At 38.5% G+C, this 21,541-nt stretch overlaps 1 protein-coding gene across 4 annotated transcripts in view; it reads right to left on the bottom strand.

The window, feature by feature from the left end:
- Nucleotides 1–21,541, bottom strand: part of baiap2a (BAR/IMD domain containing adaptor protein 2a) — a 256,159-nt gene that overhangs the window by 211,192 nt on the left and 23,426 nt on the right. The gene's annotated exons all lie outside the window — the stretch shown is intronic.

Raw genomic sequence — 21,541 nt, 5'->3', positions numbered from 1 at the left:
GCCTTGCATTCACTTGTGTGTGTGTAAAAGCCGCATATATTATGTGAAAGAGCCGGCACGCTGTTTGTAAGGAGGAAAACCAGACATATCAACATTAACTTGTTCCAAAGGCGAATACATTTGAAAATAAAGTAACAATGAATAAATCAACCATTCAGGCCTTTTTACTGCTCAGTTTGCGACACACGGTTGTTGGTAGCAAGCGGTATATATTGTAGCATCCCCGAAGAGTTAGTGCTGCAAGAGGTTCTGGGTATTTGTACTGTTGTATTTATGTTGTGTTACGGTGCGGATGTTCTGCCGAAAATGTGTTTGTCATTCTTGCTCGGTGTGGGTTCACAGTGTGGCGCGTATTTGTAACAGTGTTAAAGTTGTTTATATGGCCACCCTCAGTGTGACCTGTATGGCTTTTGAATAAGTATGCCTTGCATTCACTTGTGTGTGTGTAAAAGCCGCATATATTATGTGAAAGAGCCGGCACGCTGTTTGTAAGGAGGAAAACCAGACATGACGACAGGTTGTAGAAGACGCTAAAAGCAGTGCCTTTAAGGCACGCCCCCAATATTGTTGTCCGGGTAGAAATTGGGAAAAATTGGGGAGAATTGTTGCTCCGTGAGATTTTCGGGAGGGGCACTGAAATTCGGGAGTCTCCCGGGAAAATTGGGAGGGTTGGCAAGTATGAGTATTAGCGGTGAATGCGGTGTACCGGCGGGCCAGCTCTAATGTTAATTGGATATTGCCTCAAGGGCCAAATTAAATTACACGGCGGGCCAGAGTTTGACAGCCATGATTTAAAGTATGATTTATCAACCACGGAAAAGCCTTTAAAATGTTGCGTCTGAGCTTTTGGTGTGAAACTCATGCATGTTAGACTCGCCGTACTGTTGCTAAAAATGAACTATCCAGTAACGTTAATGCTGACCAAGCAGTTTTCCCCTGCTACTACGTCAAAACCCACAACCAGTGAAAGTTGGCACCTTGTGTAAATGGTAAAGAAAAACTAAATACAATGATTTGCAAATCCTTTTCAAATTATATTCAATTGAATGGACTGCAAAGACAAGATATCTTTAGTGTTCGAACTGAGAAAAAAATCATCATCCATCCATCCATCCATCATCTTCCGCTTATCCGAGGTCGGGTCGCGGGGGCAACAGCCTAAGCAGGGAAGCCCAGACTTCCCTCTCTCCAGCCACTTCGTCCAGCTCTTCCCGGGGGATCCCGAGGCGTTCCCAGGCCAGCCGGGAGACATAGTCTTCCCAACGTGTCCTGGGTCTTCCCCGTGGCCTCCTACCGGTTGGACATACCCTAAACACCTCCCTAGGGAGGCGTTCGGGTGGCATCCTGACCAGATGCCCGAACCACCTCATCTGGCTCCTCTCGATGTGGAGGAGCAGCGGCTTTACATTGAGTTCCTCCCGGATGGCAGAGCTTCTCACCCTATCTCTAAGGGAGAGCCCCGCCACACGGCGGAGGAAACTCATTTCGGCCGCTTGTACCCGTGATCTTATCCTTTCGGTCATGACCCAAAGATCATGACCATAGGTGAGGATGGGAACGTAGATCGACCGGTAAATTGAGAGCTTTGCCTTCCGGCTCAGCTCCTTCTTCACCACAACGGATCGGTACAACGTCCGCATTACTGAAGACGCCGCACCGATCCGCCTGTCGATCTCACGATCCACTCTTCCCTCACTCGTGAACAAGACTCCTAGGTACTTGAACTCCTCCACTTGGGGCAGGGTCTCCTCCCCAACCTGGAGATGGCATTCCACCCTTTTCCGGGCGAGAACCATGGACTCGGACTTGGAGGTGCTGATTCTCATTCCGGTCGCTTCACACTCGGCTGCGAACCGATCCAGCGAGAGCTGAAGATCCCGGTCAGATGAAGCCATCAGGACCACATCATCTGCAAAAAGCAGAGACCTAATCCCGTGGCCACCAAACCGGAACCCCTCAACGCCTTGACTGCGCCTAGAAATTCTGTCCATAAAAGTTATGAACAGAATCGGTGACAAAGGACAGCCTTGGCGGAGTCCAACCCTCACTGGAAATGTGTTCGACTTACTGCCGGCAATGCGGACCAAGCTCTGGCACTGATCGTACAGGAAGCGGACCGCCACAATTAGACAGTCCGATACCCCATACTCTCTGAGCACTCCCCACAGGACTTCCCGAGGGACACGGTCGAATGCCTTCTCCAAGTCCACAAAGCACATGTAGACTGGTTGGGCAAACTCCCATGCACCCTCAAGAACCCTGCCGAGAGTATAGAGCTGGTCCACAATTCCACGACCAGGACGAAAACCACACTGTTCCTCCTGAATCCGAGGTTCGACTATCCGACGTAGCCTCCTCTCCAGTACACCCGAATAAACCTTACCGGGAAGGCTGAGGAGTGTGATCCCACGATAGTTGGAACACACCCTCCGGTCCCCCTTCTTAAAGAGAGGAAAATAATCATTAACTTAGATTTTAACACGTTGCAAAAAAGTTGCCAAACGGGCATTTTTACCACTGTGTTACATGGCCTTTCCTTTTAACGGCACTCAGTAAATGTTTGGGAACTGAGGAGACCAATTTTTGAAGCTTTTCAGGTGGAATTCGTTCCCAATTCCTGCTTGATGTACAGCGTAAATTGTTCAACAGTCCGGGGTCTCCGTTCTCGTAAATTTAACCCTCAAATCTATTGTCATTTTTACAGTCTACAATTTGATTGATGATTTGTTTTTAAATCATAAGTCAAGCAGATATTTAAGTACAGTATTTATCTTTATTTTAACAAAAAAAATATTCTTGGAATGCATAATGTAATATTTAGATGTTCATAACATTGGATTTTAAAAGTTATGCGATTGCGTGCAGTGCGTGATTTTTAATATCAAAAGGAAAATATCAAATATATTTAGTAAGAAAAGATTAAGCATTTTATTGACACACATTATTTCCGGGCTTTCGCGGGTCACATAAAATAAGGTGGCGGGCCAGATTTGACACCTGTGCTCTATATCAGTGGTCCCCAACTTTTTTGTAGCTGCGGACCTTTTTTTTTTTTTTTTTTTTGTCATGAAATAGGGAGGTTTTTTGGGTTGGTGCACTAATTGTAAGTATATCTTGTGTATTTTATGTTGATTTAATAATTTTAAAAAAAATTATTAAAATTTTTTTTAAAAATACATAAAAAATTCTTCTGCGGCCCGGTACCAATCGAGCCTCGGCCCGGTACCGGTGGTTGGGGACCACTGCTCTATATGGTCTATTGTCTAAGCAATATAGGCTATAATTAGTTTTAAAAAAACATCTCAAATATAAAACAGTTTTTCAGTTGTTTTTTTTCTAACTTGCATCTGAATCTCATGTCTCCTGCTAGAACTTGTCGCACACCTGATCGACCCTTGAACGGAGTTGGCACTATGCAAAAGTAAGTAAGACGAGAAAGGTACTTCAAGTAATTAATGCATTTCCTGTTCAAGCCTGTGAAAACTCCCATAATTTCGACATTACGACCGAAGTCTAATGGCGGCAAGGAGGCGGAGAATGCGGCTGAGCGGAGAGGAGCGACGCCGTAATCCAATTCAGGTGCGTGGATCGCGCATCGGCAGACGATTAACATTTCTCCTTACGCTGCATGAAAGGGGAGAAGGAGGTGAGTCCGCAGCAGATGCAGCGCATAGAAAAGACGGCTACGATAAAAGCGACCGAAGAGCGAGCAGCAAAGGAGGAGCTGAAATGCAACCCGGCAAGAAACAGCTTTATTTGAAAAAATAAAAAGAGTCAAACCTGCTCAAAGCAATGTCCTTCCTGAGTGGTCCATGGAACCCGCACGACGACAGCAAACGACTGTCACATCTATCTTCACGCCGTGCGCAACTTTAAATCTCTAACATGATTCCACACACTAACGGGGAGACTAATCGTACGTGTTTGGGTTTTCTCCAAATACTGCGGTTTCCTCCCACATTTAAAACATATGCATGTTAGGTTCGTAGAGATAGTAACATGTCCATAGGCATGAATGTGAGTGTGAATGATTGATTGGGTAGCTCGGTTGGTAGAGTGGTCGTGCCAGCAACTTGAGGGTTCTAGGTTCAATCCCCACCTCCGCCATCCTATTCACTGTCGTTGTGTCCTTGGGCAAGACACTTTATCCACCTGCTCCCGGTGCCACCCACACTGGTTTATATGTAACTTAGATATTGGGTTTCGCTATGTAAAGCGTTTTGAGTCACTAGAGAAAAGCGCTATGTAAATATAATTCACAAAAATTCACATTATACACGTATCTCTTATGTTTGACTGCCATCTACTGGTCACACTTATCATTCCACCATATACCACATAAAATTGCTTCGAGGTGGGTGAACTCAACCAAACCTAGAGAAAAGTGCTATATAACTATAATTCACTTCACATTGCTTGTCTGTGTGTGCTCTACGATTGGCCATGCTCATTTTCGTCAGCCTGCCAATGAGCTGGTCCATTACAAATAAAAGCCCACCTTCATCCTGTTTATTTGTCTTGCTTTTATTTATTATTTTATCAATTTATATCCAACTGTATCATTAATTCAACGTGATTATACTTCACGTGTATATTGATGTGATTTATCTTACAATGACTTCACTGTCTTTTGTCAATGAACCACTTCAAAGTTATTTTTGTTTCCCCATCTCTAATTCAAAAGACTCTTTGGCAAACTAAATTCCAACATTCAAGGATGGCAGAATATAGCGCAAATATTGAAAAATAGAGCAAAATGAGATGGGATATTCTGCTCACGTAAGAGACACAATCCTTTGTGCGAGAGTTTAGTTTACTTCATTATTTCTTCGGTCAGTGGTCAACGAAAAAAAACAAGAACAATTTTACATTCATAAATTGACAATTCTACAGAGCGAAAGGGTTTAGGCTGGAGTCAAACCGAAGATGTAACAAAACCGAGAGACATCACGCTCTAAACTTGAGCTTCATGGACGGATGAAAACTTTTTACATTTCCAAGTATTTGGCCACCTGCCTTGACTCACATATGAACTTGAAGTGACATCCCAGTCCTAACCCATAGGGTTCAATATGATGTCGATCCACCTTTTGCAACTATTTCAGCTCCAACTCTTTTGGGAAGGCTGTCCACAAGGTTGCAGAGTGTGTTTATAGGAATTTTCTACCATTTTTCTGAAAGCGCATTTGGGGTGATGTTGGTTGAGACTCTGTTCTAATTCATCCCAAAGGCGTTCTATCAGGTTCAGGTTAAGACTCTGTGCAGGCCAGTCAAGTTCATCCAAACCAGACTCTGTCATCCATGTCTTTATAGACCTTGCTTTGTGCACTGGTGCACGATCATGTTCGAAGAGGAAGGGGCTTGTTCCAAACTGTTCCCAAAAGTTTGGGAAATGTTTTGGTATCCTGGAGCACTGGAACTAAGGGGCCAAACCCAAACTCACACCGTAATTCTTCCTCCACCAAATTTCACACTCGGCACAATGAAGTCCGAGATGCACCGTTCCCCCTGGCAACCTCCAAAGCCAGACTATTCCATCAGATTGCCAGATGGAAAAGCGTGATTCATCACTCTAGAAACAGCGTGTCCACTACTCTAGAGTCTAGTGGCACTATGCGCTTCAGCATCCGCTGACCCCTCTCTGTCAGTTTACGTGGTCCTACCACTTGGTGGCTGAGTTGCTGTTGTTCCCAAACTCTTCCATTTTATTATAATAAAGCCGACAGTTGACTTTGGAATATTTAGGAGCCAGGAAATTTCAGGACTGGATTTGTTGCACAGGTGGCAGGCATCCTATGACAATTTCATGCTGGAAATCACTGAAAGTGGCCCATTCTTTCACAAATGTTTGTAGAAACAGTCTCCATGCCTAAGTGCTTGATTGTATACACCTGATTCTGATCATTTGGATGGGTGGCCAAATACTTTTGGCAATATAGTGTCTTTCCATGAGTATGTATATACCAAATTTTGTTTTTTTTTATCATTGAACATAATATTAACTACTGGTGTTTATTCTAAAGCAGAGGTGTCCAAACATTTTCCAGCGAGGGCCACATTTGGAACAATTGAAGAATGCGAGGGCCACTTTTATACATTTTATATATGAAAAATACTCAAACCAAAACAATGTAGGTGAACATATGATAACATTTGGAAAAAAACACTTCTACATCTTGGCTTTGTGTTATAGATAGCAAGGCAATAAAAGCATTTATGATTATTTTAATAATGATTTTATTTGCATTGATTGATTGATTTAGACTTTTATGAGAAGATTGCACAGTACAGTACATCCATCCATCCATTTCCTACCGCTTATTCCCTTTCGGGGTCGCGGGGGGCGCTGGCGCCCATCTCAGCTACAATCGGGCGGAAGGCGGGGTACACCCTGGACAAGTCGACACCTCATCGCAGGGCCAACACAGATAGACAGACAACATTCACACTCACATTCACACACTAGGGCCAATTTTAGTGTTGCCAATCAACCTATCCCCAGGTGCATGTCTTTGGAAGTGGGAGGAAGCCGGAGTACCCGGAGGGAACCCACGCAGTCACGGGGAGAACATGCAAACTCCACACAGAAAGATCCTCAACCTGGAATTGAACCCAGGACTGCAGGACCTTCGTATTGTGAGGCAGACGCACTAACCCCTCTTCCACCGTGAAGCCCCAGTACAGTACATATTCCTTGCATCCATCCATCCATCCATTTTCTACCGCTTATTCCCTTTCGGGGTCGCTGGCGCCTATCTCAGCTACAATCGGGCGGAAGGCGGGGTACACCCTGGACAAGTCGCCACCTCATCGCAGGGCCAACACAGATAGACAGACAACATTCACACACTAGGGCCAATTTAGTGTTGCCAATCAACCTATCCCCAGGTGCATGTCTTTGGAAGTGGGAGGAAGCCGGAGTACCCGGAGGGAACCCACGCATTCACGGGGAGAACATGCAAACTCCACACAGAAAGATCCCGAGCCTGGATTTGAACCCAGGACTGCAGGACCTTCTAAATGGCAACACCCGGATAAGTTTTTCAACTTGTTTAAAGGCCTACTGAAATGAGATTGTCTTATTTAAACGGGGATAGCAGGTCCATTCTATGTGTCATACTTGATCATTTCGCGATATTGCCATATTTTTGCTGAAAGGATTTAGTAGAGAACATTGATGATAAAGTTTGCAACTTTTCGTCGCTAATAAAAAAGCACTGCCTATACCGGAAGTATGTGCGCGTGACGCCAACACTTGCAGGGCTCCACACATTTTCACATTGTTTATGATGGGAGCCACCAGCAGTAAGACCAATTTGGACCAAGAAAGCGACAATTTCCCAATTAATTTCAGCGAAAATGAAAGATTCGTGAATTAGGATATTGATAGTAAAGGACAAGAAAAAATACAAAAAAATTTAAAAAAGCGACGGCTCCGGGTTTCCCCACATATGCGGTCCTCTCCAAGGTTTTTCATAGTCATTAGTGAGTTTTTCCTTGCCCTTATGTGGGCCCTGTACCGTGGATGTCGTCGTGGCTTGTGCAGCCCTTTGAGACACTTGTGAGTTAGGGCTATATAAATAAACATTGATTGATTGATCTTTTGACACTTCTTTCAACTCCGTCCTTGCACGCTACACCGCTACAACAAAGATGACGAGGAGAAGACGCTGGCGAAGTTGAGCCATGTAAATAAGACCGCCCACGAAACGGCGCATCCTGAAGCGACTGCCAGAAAGCGGCTTGAAGATGATCCGTAAAACATCATCTATGCAACATTTTGACCAAAGAACCACCATTACATGTTATGTAGACCAGTGGTCCCCAACCACAGGTACCGGGCCGCAGAAATGTTTTTAATGATTTTTTATTTATTTATTAAATCATTAAAAAAACACAAGATACACTTACAATTAGTGCACCAACCTAAAAAAATTCCCATTTTCATGACAAAAAAACAAAACAAAACAAAAAAAAAACCTTCGCCGGGCCGCAGGACAAATTATCAAGCGTTGACCGGTCCGCAGCTACAAAAAGGTTGGGGACCACTGATGTAGACCAGTGGTCCCCAACCTTTTTGTACTTGCGGACCATTGATGTAGACCAGTGTCCCCGAACCTTTTTGTAGCTGCGGACCGGTCAACGCTTGATAATTTGTCCCGCAGCCCGGGACGAATGAAAAAGGGAGGTTTTTTTGGGTTGGTGCACTAATTGTAAGTGTATCTTGTGTTTTTTATGCTGATTTAATAAAAATAAAATAAAATAAAATAAAATTAATTAAAAAAAATTCTGCAGCCCGGTACCAATCGGTGATTGGGGACCACTGATGTAAACCACCAGGAAGTCTTTTCCATTTAGAAAAAAATACGAAATAAAATAAAATTATATATATATATATATATATATATATATATATATATATATATCTTCTTTAACGTGCCCTATAATATCTGAAAAATTATCAAAAATAGACCATTCATCGTCAGTGTGCCTTATAATCCGATGCGCCCTATGGTCCGGAAGATATAGTATATAAGGCCCTAATAGTTGTGTAGTCTGCTTTCTTTGACTATATGACCTACCTAGAAGCATTTAAGTCTCACCTTAAAACTCATCTGTATACTCTAGCCTTTAAATATACCTCCTTTTTAGACCAGTTGATCTGCCGCTTCTTTTCTTTCTCCTATGTCCCCCCCCCTCCCTTGTGGAGGGGGTCCGGTCCGATGACCATGGATGAAGTACTGGCTGTCCAGAGTCGAGACCCAGGATGGACCGCTCGCCTGTATCGGTTGGGGACATCTCTACGCTGCTGATCCGCCTCCGCTTGAGATGGTCTCCTGTGGACGGGACTCTCGCTGCTGTCTTGGATCCGCTTGAACTGAACTCTCGCGGCTGTGTTGGAGCCACTATGGATTGAACTTTCACAGTATCATGTTAGACCCGCTCGACATCCATTGCTTTCGGTCCCCTAGAGGGGGGGGGTTGCCCACATCTGAGGTCCTCTCCAAGGTTTCTCATAGTCAGCATTGTCACTGGCGTCCCACTGGATGTGAATTCTCCCTGCCCACTGGGTGTGAGTTTTCCTTGCCCTTTTGTGGGTTCTTCCGAGGATGTTGTAGTCGTAATGATTTGTGCAGTCCTTTGAGACATTTGTGATTTGGGGCTATATAAATAAACATTGATTGATTGATTGACATTGGGTGGTCTGTGTGAATGCACATAAAAGGTAAGGGTGTGTCCTCTAATGCTACGCTTGGTCGGCGGTTGCAGTGCGTCAAGTGGCGGCATCTGAGCAGTGAAATATAGTAACGCCAACCACGGGAATGCTTAAAGGCGGCCGCTGTCCACTGCCACAGCACTCTGGTGAGAGGATCTGCCCTATATAATTACAGCCTGCGCCACGGTAATTAGGGACTATTTCAACCCGGATGCTGAGTTTTCTCTATCTGTCGCCCCTATGCAGTCAGTCAGAGGAGCTTTCTATAGGACGGGAGGAGAGAAAGATCCAGGTAATATGCTGGAGCCTTGCTGACTCCCAATCAAGCTTATATAAAGAGAGGGTATATACGGTGTATAGAAGAGCGGCGTCTGTCCTTGAATAAGCAGGGATGAGTAAAAAGAAGATGAAGAATGTCTCTAAAGCGTCCGCCCACGGACGCGCAGAGGAGGCGTGTGTGTGTGTGTGTGTGTGTGTGTGTGTGTGTGTGTGTGTGTGTGTTCTTGTATTTCTGTCCTTCTTGAGACATCAACAAGGAAAAGTAGCTTCCATACTGTATAAGGACCGGTGAACAAGTTAGGACATAAATCATGGTCCCAATAAGGAGAACCATTGCATCTAATAGACAATGTCTCATTTGCACCCCTGGTGGTGAAATCTATCAAAATTAGGGTGGTCCCCAAAAAAATGACTGTCAACATATGAAATAACAAGTGCGTGTAATAAATTCCATCCATCCATTTCCTACCGCTTATTCGCTTTGGGGTCGCGGGAGGGACTGGTGCCTATCTCAGCTACAATCGGGCGGAAGGCGGCGTACACTATGGACAAGTCGCCACCTCATCGCAGGGCCAACACAGATAGACAGACAACATTCACACTCACATTCACACGCTAGGGCCAATTTAGTGTTGCCAATCAACCTATCCCCAGGTGCATGTTTTTGGAAGTGGGAGGAGGCCGGAGTACCCGGAGGGAACCCACGCAGTCATGGGGAGAACATGCAAACTCCACACAGAAAAATCCCGAGCTCGGAATTGAACCCAGGACTGCAGGACCTTCGTATTGCGAGGCAGACGCACTAACCCCTCTCCTAATAGACAATGTCTCATTTGCACCCCTGGTGGTGAAATCTATCAAAATTAGGGCTGTCCCCAAAGAATTGACGGTCAACATATGAAATAACAAGTGTGTGTAAGAAATTAAAATGGCCAAAATGTATTTAAAAAAATAAATAAATATGTATATAGAGACATATTGTATTAACTTGAAGTAAGTAAGGAAGATTAAAAAACAATTAGAAAATAAAAAAAATTCCCAAAAACTTATAAATTAACTATAATCAGTCTTTTTCTCACAGTGTGTCACTTTTCCCTTATAAAATTGGGAACGATTTCTCATATTCTGTTTACATAATATTCTCTTGTAAAATGTTTACTTTATGTAAATGATTTTTAATGCGAAATGTCATATAAAACTCTGACTTTTATCACAATATTCCGATTTTTTTTGTCCTTCTTGTATAACAGTGACATTTTTTGAGTAAAATTATGACTTTGGTCATAATTTTGCCACGTAAAATTCCGATCATTATCATAATATTGCCAACATTTTTAAGTATTCTTATAAAATTGTGATTTTTGTCGAGTTAAATTACGACTGTTTTCATAAAATCCCCTACATTTTAAGCTGTTTCTTGTAAAATTGCGACTGTTATTGAGTAAAATTCCAACTTTTATCATAGAATTGCACAAATGTTCAGTTTTTCCTCTAAACTTCTGAGTAAAATTACATCTTTTATTATCATACTGCCAAAATTCAAAGTTGTTCTTGTGAAATTGTGATTTTTTTCTTGTCAATTCCAACTCATTTTTCACAACAAGCTTTTTTATATTTGCATATTATGTATGTATTATTAATGTTGTAAATACACATCTTTATAAATCTAGAAAGGCTGGTTCCAAGGAGGTAGGCATTTTTCGGAGGTCTCAAGAAGGTAAGAAATACAATAATGTGTGTGTGTGTGTGTGTGTGTGTGTGTGTGTGTGTGTGTGTGTGTGTGTGTGTGTGTGTGTTCTTGTATTTCTGTCCTTCTTGAGACATCAACAAGGAAAAGTAGTTTCCATACTGTATAAGGACCAGTGAACAAGTTAGGACATAAATCATGGTCCTAATAAGGAAAACAATTGCATCTAATAGACAATGTCTCATTTATACCCCTGGTGATGAAATCTATCAAAATTAGGGTGGTCCCAAAAAAATGACTGTCAACATATGAAATAACAAGTGTGTGTAAGAAATTGAAATGGCCAAAATGTATTTAAAAAAATAAATACATATGTATATAGAGATATATTGTAATAACTTGAAGTAAATAAGGAAAAAAAATGCCCCCAAAATGTAATTAACTACAATCAGTCTTTTTCTCACAATGTGTCGCCTTTTCTCTTATAAAATTGGGAACGATTTCTCATATTCTGTTTACGTAATATTCTCTCGTAAAATGTTTACTTTATGTAAATGATTTTTAATGCGAAATGTCATATAAAACGCTGACTTTTATCACAATATTCCGAATTTTTTTGTCGTTCTTGTAAAACAGTGAAATTTTTGGAGTAAAATTATGACTTTGGTCATAATTTTGTAACGTATAATTCCGATCATTACCATAAAATTGCCAACATTTTTAAGTATGCTTATAAAATTGTGACTTTTGTCGAGTAAAATTACGACTGTTTTCATAAAATCCACTACATTTTAAGCTGTTTCTTGTAAAACTGCGACTGTTATTGAGTAAAATTCCAACTTTTATCATAAAATTGCACAAATGTTCAGTTTTTCTTGTAAACTTTTGAGTAAAATTACGTCTTTTATTATCATACTGCCAAAATTCAAAGTTGTTCTTGTGAAATTGTGATTTTTTTCTTGTGAAATTCCAACTCATTTTTCACAACAAGCTTTTTTATATTTGCATAGTATGTATATATTATTAATGTTGTAAATACACATCTATATAAATATAGAAAGGCTGGTCCCAAAAAGGTAGGCATATTTCGGAGGTCTCAAGAAGGTAAGAAATACAATAATGTGTGTGTGTGTGTGTGTGTGTGTGTGTGTGTGTGTGTGTGTGTGTGTGTGTGTGTGTGTGTGTGTGTGTTCTTGTATTTCTATACTTCTTGAGACATCAACAAGGAAAAGTACCGTCCATATGAGGACCGGTGAACAAGTTAGGACATAAATCATGGTCCCAATACGGAAAACCATTGCATCTAATAGACAATGTCTCATTTGCACCACTGGTGGTGAAAACTATCAAAATTAGGGCTGTCCCCAAAAAATTGACGGTCAACATATGAAATAACAAGTGTGTGTAACAAATTGAAATGGCCAAAATGTATTTAAAAAAAAAAATACATATGTCTATAGAGACATACTGTAATAACGAAGTAAATAAGGAAGATTAAAAAAACAATTACAGACAAAAAATTCCCCCAAAATTTTAATTAACTACAATCAGTCTTTTTCTCACAATGTGTCGCCTATTCTCTTATAAAATTGGGAATGATTTCTCATATTCTGTTTACGTAATATTCTCTTGTAAAATGTTTACTTTATGTAAATGATTTTTAATGCAAAATGGCGACGTGTCATATAAAAAAACTCCGACTTTTATCACGATATTCCGAATTTTTTTGTCATTCTTGTAGAACAGTGACATTTTTTGAGTAAAAGTATGACTCTGGTCATAATTTTGCCAAGTAAAATTCCGATCATTATCATAATATTGCCAACCTTTTTAAGTATTCTTATAAAATTGTGACTTATGTCGAGTAAAATTACGACTGTTTTCATAAAATCCCCTACATTTTAAGCTGTTTCTTGTAAAATTGCGACTGTTATTGAGTAAAATTCCAAATTTTATCATAAAATTGCACAAATGTTCAGTTTTTGAGTAAAATTACGTCTTTTATTATCATACTGCCAAAATTCGAAGTTGTTCTTGTGAAATTGAGATTTTTTTCTTGTGAAATTCCAACTCATTCCAACTTCTTGAGACATCAACAAGGAAAAGTAGCTTCCATACTGTATAAGGACCGGTGAACAAGTTAGGACATAAATCATGGTCCTAATAAGGAAAACCATTGCATCTAATAGAGAATGTCTCATTTGCACCCCTGGTGGTGAAATCTATCAAAATTAGGGTGGTTCCAAAAAAATGTTAATGTCAACATATGAAATAACAAGTGTGTGTAAAAAAATAGAAGTGCTCCCCCTCTGGCTAACATATGTAATAACGTGTAAGAAATTGAAATTCACATCCTTTGGCCAAAATTAATTGGAAAAAAAAAATAAAAAAAATAATAATAATAATAAAAAAATATGTATATATATATATATATATATATATATATATATATATATATATATATATATATATATACATAGGTGTGTGTGTTTATAGAGACATATTGTAATAACTTGAAGTAAATAAGAAAAATGAAAAACAATTACTTTTTTATTTTTTTTTTTTTTTTTACTAAAATCAATCTTTTTCTCACAATGTGTCGACTTATCTCTAATAAAATTGGGAACAATTTCTCATATGCTTTCTGTTTCTGTAATATTGCAATATTTTCTCGTAAAAGTATTACTTTTGTATGTAAAATTATACTTTTTAAACGCAAAATGGTGACATTTGTCATGTATAAAACTCTGGACTTTTATCACAATCTTTCCAATTTTTTTTGTTGTTCTTGTAAAACAGTGACATTTTTGGAGTCAAATCGTGACTTTTGTCATCATTTTGCCAAGTAAAATTCCGAATATTAATAGATAGATGGATAGTACTTTATTGATTTCTTCAGGAGAGTTCCTTCAGGGAAATTAAAATTCCAGCAGCAGTGTACAGAGTTGAGATCAATTAAAAAAAAAAAAAAATGTAAAAAGTAAATAACGGGGGTTTAAATGGAAACAAAATAGAGAAATATTACAATAAGAATAAAAAATAAAAAGCAACAATGGGAATAAAAATTACAACAGTAAAATAAGACTATAACAAGAGAAAGTAGGGAGTAGTGACCATGTAATATAATATAATAAAATATAGCCAACATTTTTAAAGTTTTCTTATAACATTGTGACTTTTGTCGAGTAAAATTACGACTCTTTTCATAAAACTGCCAACATTTTAAGCTTTTTCTTGTAAAACTGCGACTATTATTGAATAAAATTCCAACTTTTATCAAGATATTGCACAAATGTTCAGTTTTTCTTGTAAAATGTGGACGAGCTTTGACTAAAATTACGACTATTATTATAATACTGGCAATATTCTAAGTTTTTCTTGTGAATTTGTGACCTTTTGCTTGTGAAATTCCAACTCATTCTTTTATATTTGCATCATATGTATATATATTGCTATTCTTTATAAAGTAAGACACATGCTGAATGTTGTATTATTCTTTTATTTTTCCATATTGAACGTATTGTGTTGAAATTTGGGGAAATGTTTATAAAACAAACATAGACCCAATAATAAAAGTTCAAAAAAGGGTCATTAGAATAATACACAAAGCCTGCTACTATGGACATACCAATCCATTATTTATGAGTTTAAATGTATTAAAATTTTCAGACATTGTGTATTTGAAAACAATGGAAATTATGTTTCGAGTAAAGAACAACAGCCTTCCAGCTTGTATTCTCAGGCTATTTCATTTAAGAGGAGAAAACTATAATTCAACAGTAAAATAAGACTATAACAAGAGAAAGTAGGCAGTAGTGACCATGTAATATAATAAAATATAGCCAACATTTTTAAAGTTTTCTTATAACATTGTGACTTTTGTCGAGTAAAATTACGACTCTTTTCATAAAACAGCCAACATTTTAAGCTTTTTCTTGTAAAACTGCGACTGTTATTGAGTACAATTCCAACTTTTATCAAGATATTGCACAAATGTTCAGTTTTTCTTGTAAAATGTGGACGAGCTTTGACTAAAATTACGACTAATATTATAATACTGGCAATATTCTAAGTTTTTCTTGTGAATTTGTGACCTTTTGCTTGTGAAATTCCAACTCATTATTTTATATTTGCATCATATGTATATATATTGCTATTCTTTATAAAGTAAGACACATGCTGAATGTTGTATTATTCTTTTATTTTTCCATATTGAACGTATTGTGTTGAAATTTGGGGAAATGTTTATAAAACAAACATGGACCCAATAATAAAAGTTCAAAAAAAGGGTCATTAGAATAATACCCAAAGCCTGCTACTATGAACATACCAATCCATTATTTATGAGTTTAAATGTATTAAAATTTTCAGACATTGTGTATTTGAAAACAATGGAAATTATGTTTCGAGTAAAGAACAACAGCCTTCCAGCTTGTATTCTCAGGCTATTTCATTTAAGAGGAGAAAACTATAATTCAACAGTAAAATAAGACTATAACAAGAGAAAGTAGGCAGTAGTGACCATGTAATATAATATAATATAGCCAACATTTTTTAAGTTTTCTTATAACATTGTGACTTTTGTCGAGTAAAATCACGACTCTTTTCATAAAATTGCCAACATTTTAAGCTTTTTCTTGTAAAACTGCGACTGTTATTGAATAAAATTCCAACTTTTATCAAGATATTGCACAAATGTTCAGTTTTTCTTGTAAAATGTTGACGAGCTTTGACTAAAATTACGACTAATATTATAATACTGGCAATATTCTAAGTTTTTCTTGTGAATTTGTGACCTTTTGCTTGTGAAATTCCAACTCATTATTTTATATTTGCATCATATGTATATATATTGCTATTCTTTATAAAGTAAGACACATGCTGAATGTTGTATTATTCTTTTATTTTTCCATATTTAACGTATCGTGTTGAAATTTGGGGAAATGTTTATAAAACAAACATAGACCCAACAATAAAAGTTCAAAAAAGGGTCATTAGAATAATACCCAAAGCCTGCTACTATGGACATACCAATCCATTATTTATGAGTTTAAACGTATTAAAATTTTCAGACATTGGGTTTTTGAAAACAATGGAAATTATGTTTCGAGTAAAGAACAACAGCCTTCCAGCTTGTATTCTCAGGCTATTTCATTTAAGAGGAGAAAACTATAATTCAACAGTAAAATAAGACTATAACAAGAGAAAGTAGGCAGTAGTGACCATGTAATATAATATAATATAGCCAACATTTTTAAAGTTTTCTTATAACATTGTGACTTTTGTCGAGTAAAATCACGACTCTTTTCATAAAATTGCCAACATTTTAAGCTTTTTCTTGTAAAACTGCGACTGTTATTGAATAAAATTCCAACTTTTATCAAGATATTGCACAAATGTTCAGTTTTTCTTGTAAAATGTTGACGAGCTTTGACTAAAATTACGACTATTATTATAATACTGGCAATATTCTAAGTTTTTCTTGTGAATTTGTGACATTTTGCTTGTGAAATTCCAACTCATTCTTTTATATTTGCATCATATGTATATATATTGCTATTCTTTATAAAGTAAGACACATGCTGAATGTTGTATTATTATTTTATTTTTCCATATTTAAAGTATTGTGTTGAAATTTGGGAAAATGTTTATAAAACAAACAGACCCAATAATAAAAGTTCAAAAAAGGGTCATTAGAATAATACCCAAAGCCTGCTACTATGAACATACCAATCCATTATTTATGAGTTCAAATGTATTACAATTTTCAGACATTGTGTATTTGAAAACAATGGAAATTATGTTTCGAGTAAAGAACAACAGCCTTCCAGCTTGTATTCTCAGGCTATTTCATTTAAGAGGAGAAAACTATAATTTGCAGGGGATATCGATTTTTGAAATAGGTAAAGCGAGAACAAATATAAAATACAAATGTATTACAGTTTTAGGAGTTAAATGGTGGAACAAGCTCAGTGATGAGCTGAAGACATGCACTTATTTGCTAAGGTTTAAGAAAACATTGAAAGGGGAAATAATTGCAAATTATAAAATCTAGTAACAATTACTTTAATCCCATTGATTTTTTTATTTTTATTTTTTTTAACGTTGATGTTCCAGGCAATCTAATCGTCAGTGAAGGTATAGGATAGGCAATTATAAGCTTTGGCTTATAATTTGTGTGTAAATGTGCATAATTGTATACATATAACATCAGAGGTGGGTAGTAACGCGCTACATTTACTCCGTTACATCTACTTGAGTAACTTTTGGGAGAAATTGTACTTCTAAGAGTAGTTTTTATGCAACATACTTTTACTTTTACTTGAGTATATTTATAGAGAAGAAGCGCTACTTTTACTCCGCTCCATTTATCTGCAATCAGGTTGCTACTCGCTACTTTTTTTTTATCGATCTCTTAATGCACGCTTTGTTTGTTTTGATTTTGTCAGACACGCATTCAAAGTAGGAACTTCGCATGCCAGTTTCACCAATCACATGCAGTCACTGGTGACGTTGGACCAATCAAACAGAGCCTGGTGGTCACGTGACCGTCACACGTAGTCCTGACATGTTGAAAAACTTATTGGGGTGTTACCATTTAGTGGTCAATTGTACGGAATATGTACTGTACTGTGCAATCTACTAATACAAGTTTCCATCAATCAACTAATCAATCAAAAGTGTAAAGGAAAAAAAGACACTTTTTATTTCAACCGTACTTCCTGTCAAAAGCCTACAGACTGATCGCACAGTTCCTGTCTTCACAATAAAAGTGCCGCTCCATCGCGCCTGCGTTAACACAATAAGAGTCTCCGAAAGCCAGAGCAAACAAGCTAGCAAGCTACGGTGTTTGCCGCCAATGTATTTCTTGTAAAGTGTATAAAAAGGAATATGGAAGCTGGACGAATAAGATGCCAAAAACCAACGACTTTCATGATGTATTAGACAGAAAAGAGGAACTTTTTTTCTCCTCCATTTGAAAACCGGGACATTATCAGCACTATACTGTCGGATTCCAATCAATGCAAGTCATCAGAATCAGGTAACTTATATAACTTATATTCTTGTCTTTATTAAAGATAGGAATCTATATGTTAAACATGCATGTATATACATTAAAACACCTTTAACATGTGAACAAAAACCGCAAAATAAATAAATATAAATTATATACTGTATATATAAAGGTATATATATATATATATATGTATATATGAGGTAGATCACCTCGACTTGGTCATTTATTAAGGAATTGATAAACGTTGAAAAACTTATTGGGGTTTTACCATTTAGTGGTCAATTGTACAGAATATGTACTGTACTGTCCATCCATCCATTTCCTACCGCTTGTACTGCAATCTACTAATACAAGTTTCAATCAATCAATCAATAAATGCCTACTGAGCCTATGGTGCTGTTAAGTTATTGTGGCTCAATTTGCCTTAATTTTTTTTTATTTCAATGTATTATTATTTAATATATAATATTGTTTTAGTTTCTTAAGAGCTATTCCTGGCTCTGAATTTGCTCATTGCTATTTTTTATGTTTTTGTGCAATATTTGTTGCTGAAATCATTAAACAATCAGGTTACTCGTCAGTTACTCAGTACTTGAGTAGTTTTTTCACAACATACTTTTTACTTTTACTCAAGTAAATATTTGGGTGACTACTCCTTACTTTTACTTGAGTAATACATCTCTAAAGTAACTGTACTCTTACTTGAGTACAATTTCTGGCTACTCTACCCACCTCTGTATAACATGCACTGAAAAACTGATCACACAAAATGGTTGATTGATTTGATTGATTATATGACCGAAATAAACTTATTTCATTCATTCATTCATTCATATATTAGTAATGTTGTCCATACAAATCTTTATATATCCAGAGAGGGTGGTCCTAAAGAGGTAGGCCTTTTTCCAGAGGTCTCAAGAAGGTAACACATACAAGAATGTGTGTGTGGAGCAATCGTCCTCGCTCCGTCAAAGAAGCACTGGGAACAAACGTGCTCTTCCACAAGGCGCTAGGAGGGCTCCCGTGGAGCATAATGCAATCTTTTCACAGCAGCAGCAGCAGCAGCAGGCACAGACTTGTCCCAGACACTCCATCCTAACTCTGGCAGGCACAAGCTCTGGAGTCATTTTCAACTCCATTAAACCAGGGGTCGGGAACCTTTTCGGCTGAGAGAGCCAAAAAGCCAAATATTTTTAAATGTATTTTCGTAAGAGCCATATAATATTTTTTTTTTTACACTGAACAAAACTAAACGGGTGCATTTTTAAGTAAGACTAACATTTCCAGAGTATAATAGGTCTCGTATTTTTTGTAATAACATTGTTATTCTCGAGCTAACTGTGGAGGGGGCGTGGCATGCTGGCCTGCAGCGAACTGGGGTGTTGCCAGGACCGTCCTCGAAATCAGCGAGAGCTGCGTAGATGGCCCACCTGGGCCTTGTTATCTAATCACCTGTCGCTCTGTTATAAGCAACAGCCAGGAGGAGAGACGGGGTTGGGGCTGGAGCCAGAGCACGAGCGAAAGCGAAATAGAAAAATACAATGGCTGTAAAGCAACTGGGAAACTTATTGAAAAATAAAACAATATTGTAACCCTGAAACAGGCTCTCATGTTGGTCCTTGGTGGTCTGACAAACCAAGTAACCAAGTATAAATAAATAACTACTAACCATTAACGCAAATTCTTGAACGGGTGCGGTAGGAAAACAGATGGATGGATTAAAAATGCATGACAATGTTTTATATTTTGAACATTATTTTTAACACTGTGATTACAAGTGGAATTATTCATTACTTATCAATCAATCAATCAATGTTTATTTATATAGCCCCAAATCACAAATGTCTCAAAGGACTGCACAAATCATTACGACTACAACATCCTCGGAAGAACCCACAAAAGGGCAAGGAAAACTCACACCCAGTGGGCAGGGAGAATTCACATCCAGTGGGACGCCAGTGACAATGCTGACTATGAGAAACCTTGGAGAGGACCTCAGATGTGGGCAACCCCCCCCCCCTCTAGGGGACCGAAAGCAATGGATTACATTGCTTATCGTATTAAGCAATGTCAGCTAAGATTTATCCGAGAGTCGGATGCAGTCATCAAAAAAGCCACATCTGGCTCCCGAGCCATAGGTTCCCTACCCCTGCATTAAACCCTCCCAAAAGGGCGCCTAGGAAACAGGTCAATCAAGTGACACATGGCGAGGAAAAACAACAGATTCAAAAAGGAGGGGCCGGAAAACAAAGCGCTTTAAGTGCGTCTCGAGCCGAGACAAAAACCTCTATTCGACGCTCGAGCCGCTCGCTCTCGCCAACCGCGAGCCTTTTGGCACGGCGGGCCGATATGACACAAGCGCGTAAGAATAATGGCACGTTGTTGCTAAGAGACCACCTGTTCCCATCTCCCACACGAAGCTCCCTTCTCATCATTGGAACGCCGTCGCCAGTGAACACTCCAAGTGACAGAGAGACCCTATTATGAAGCCATCTTGCATTCTTCTTCTTTTGCAGCAGCAGAAAGGAAAGACCTCTTGTGCATTTCTTATTGCTCACCGGTCACATCGAATCAGTTCTTTTGTGTCAGCGAGGCAGTGGAGTCAATGGAAACCTAACTTTTTCCACCAAGTGACACGTAGAAATGGTATTTTTTTTTCCCCACAAACTGGCTATTGATCGGCTTTCAGTGGATGACATGAATTCAACTTTTAGCGAAGGAATATTTAATGGGACTAATGTTTGGTTTCACCAACTCAGTGGCCTAGTGGTTGGATCAGGGGTCACCAACCTTTTTGAAACCAAGAGCTACTCCTTGGGTACTGATTAATGAGAAGGGCTACCAGCTTGATACACACTTAAATAAATTGCCAGAAATAGCCAATTTTCTCAATTTACCTTTAATAAATAAATCTCTATATATATATAAATGATAAATGGGTTGTACTTGTATAGCGCTTTTCTACCTTCAAGGTACTCAAAGCGCTTTGACACTACTTCCACATTTACCCATTCACACACACATTCACACACTGATGGAGGGAGCTGCCATGCAAGGCGCCAACCAGCACCCATCAGGAGCAAGGGTGAAGTGTCTTGCTCAAGGACACAACGGACATGACGAGGTTGGTACTTGGTGGGATTTGAACCAAGGACCCTCGGGTTGCGCACGGCCACTCTACCACTGCGCCACGCAATTGGGTATTTCTGTCTGTCATTCCGTCGAAAAATGTTTTTCCTTTTACGGAAGGTTTTTTTGTACAGAATAAATGATGAAAAAAACACTTAATTGAACAGTTTAAAACCGGAGAAAAGACAAAAAAAATTACAATTTAATTTTG

This window comes from Nerophis ophidion, linkage group LG23 (assembly GCF_033978795.1).
Source record: "Nerophis ophidion isolate RoL-2023_Sa linkage group LG23, RoL_Noph_v1.0, whole genome shotgun sequence".
Taxonomy (NCBI): Eukaryota; Metazoa; Chordata; class Actinopteri; order Syngnathiformes; family Syngnathidae; genus Nerophis; species Nerophis ophidion.
The sequence above is the reverse complement of the archived record's forward strand: the minus strand, read 5'-3'. Positions and strand labels throughout refer to the sequence as shown.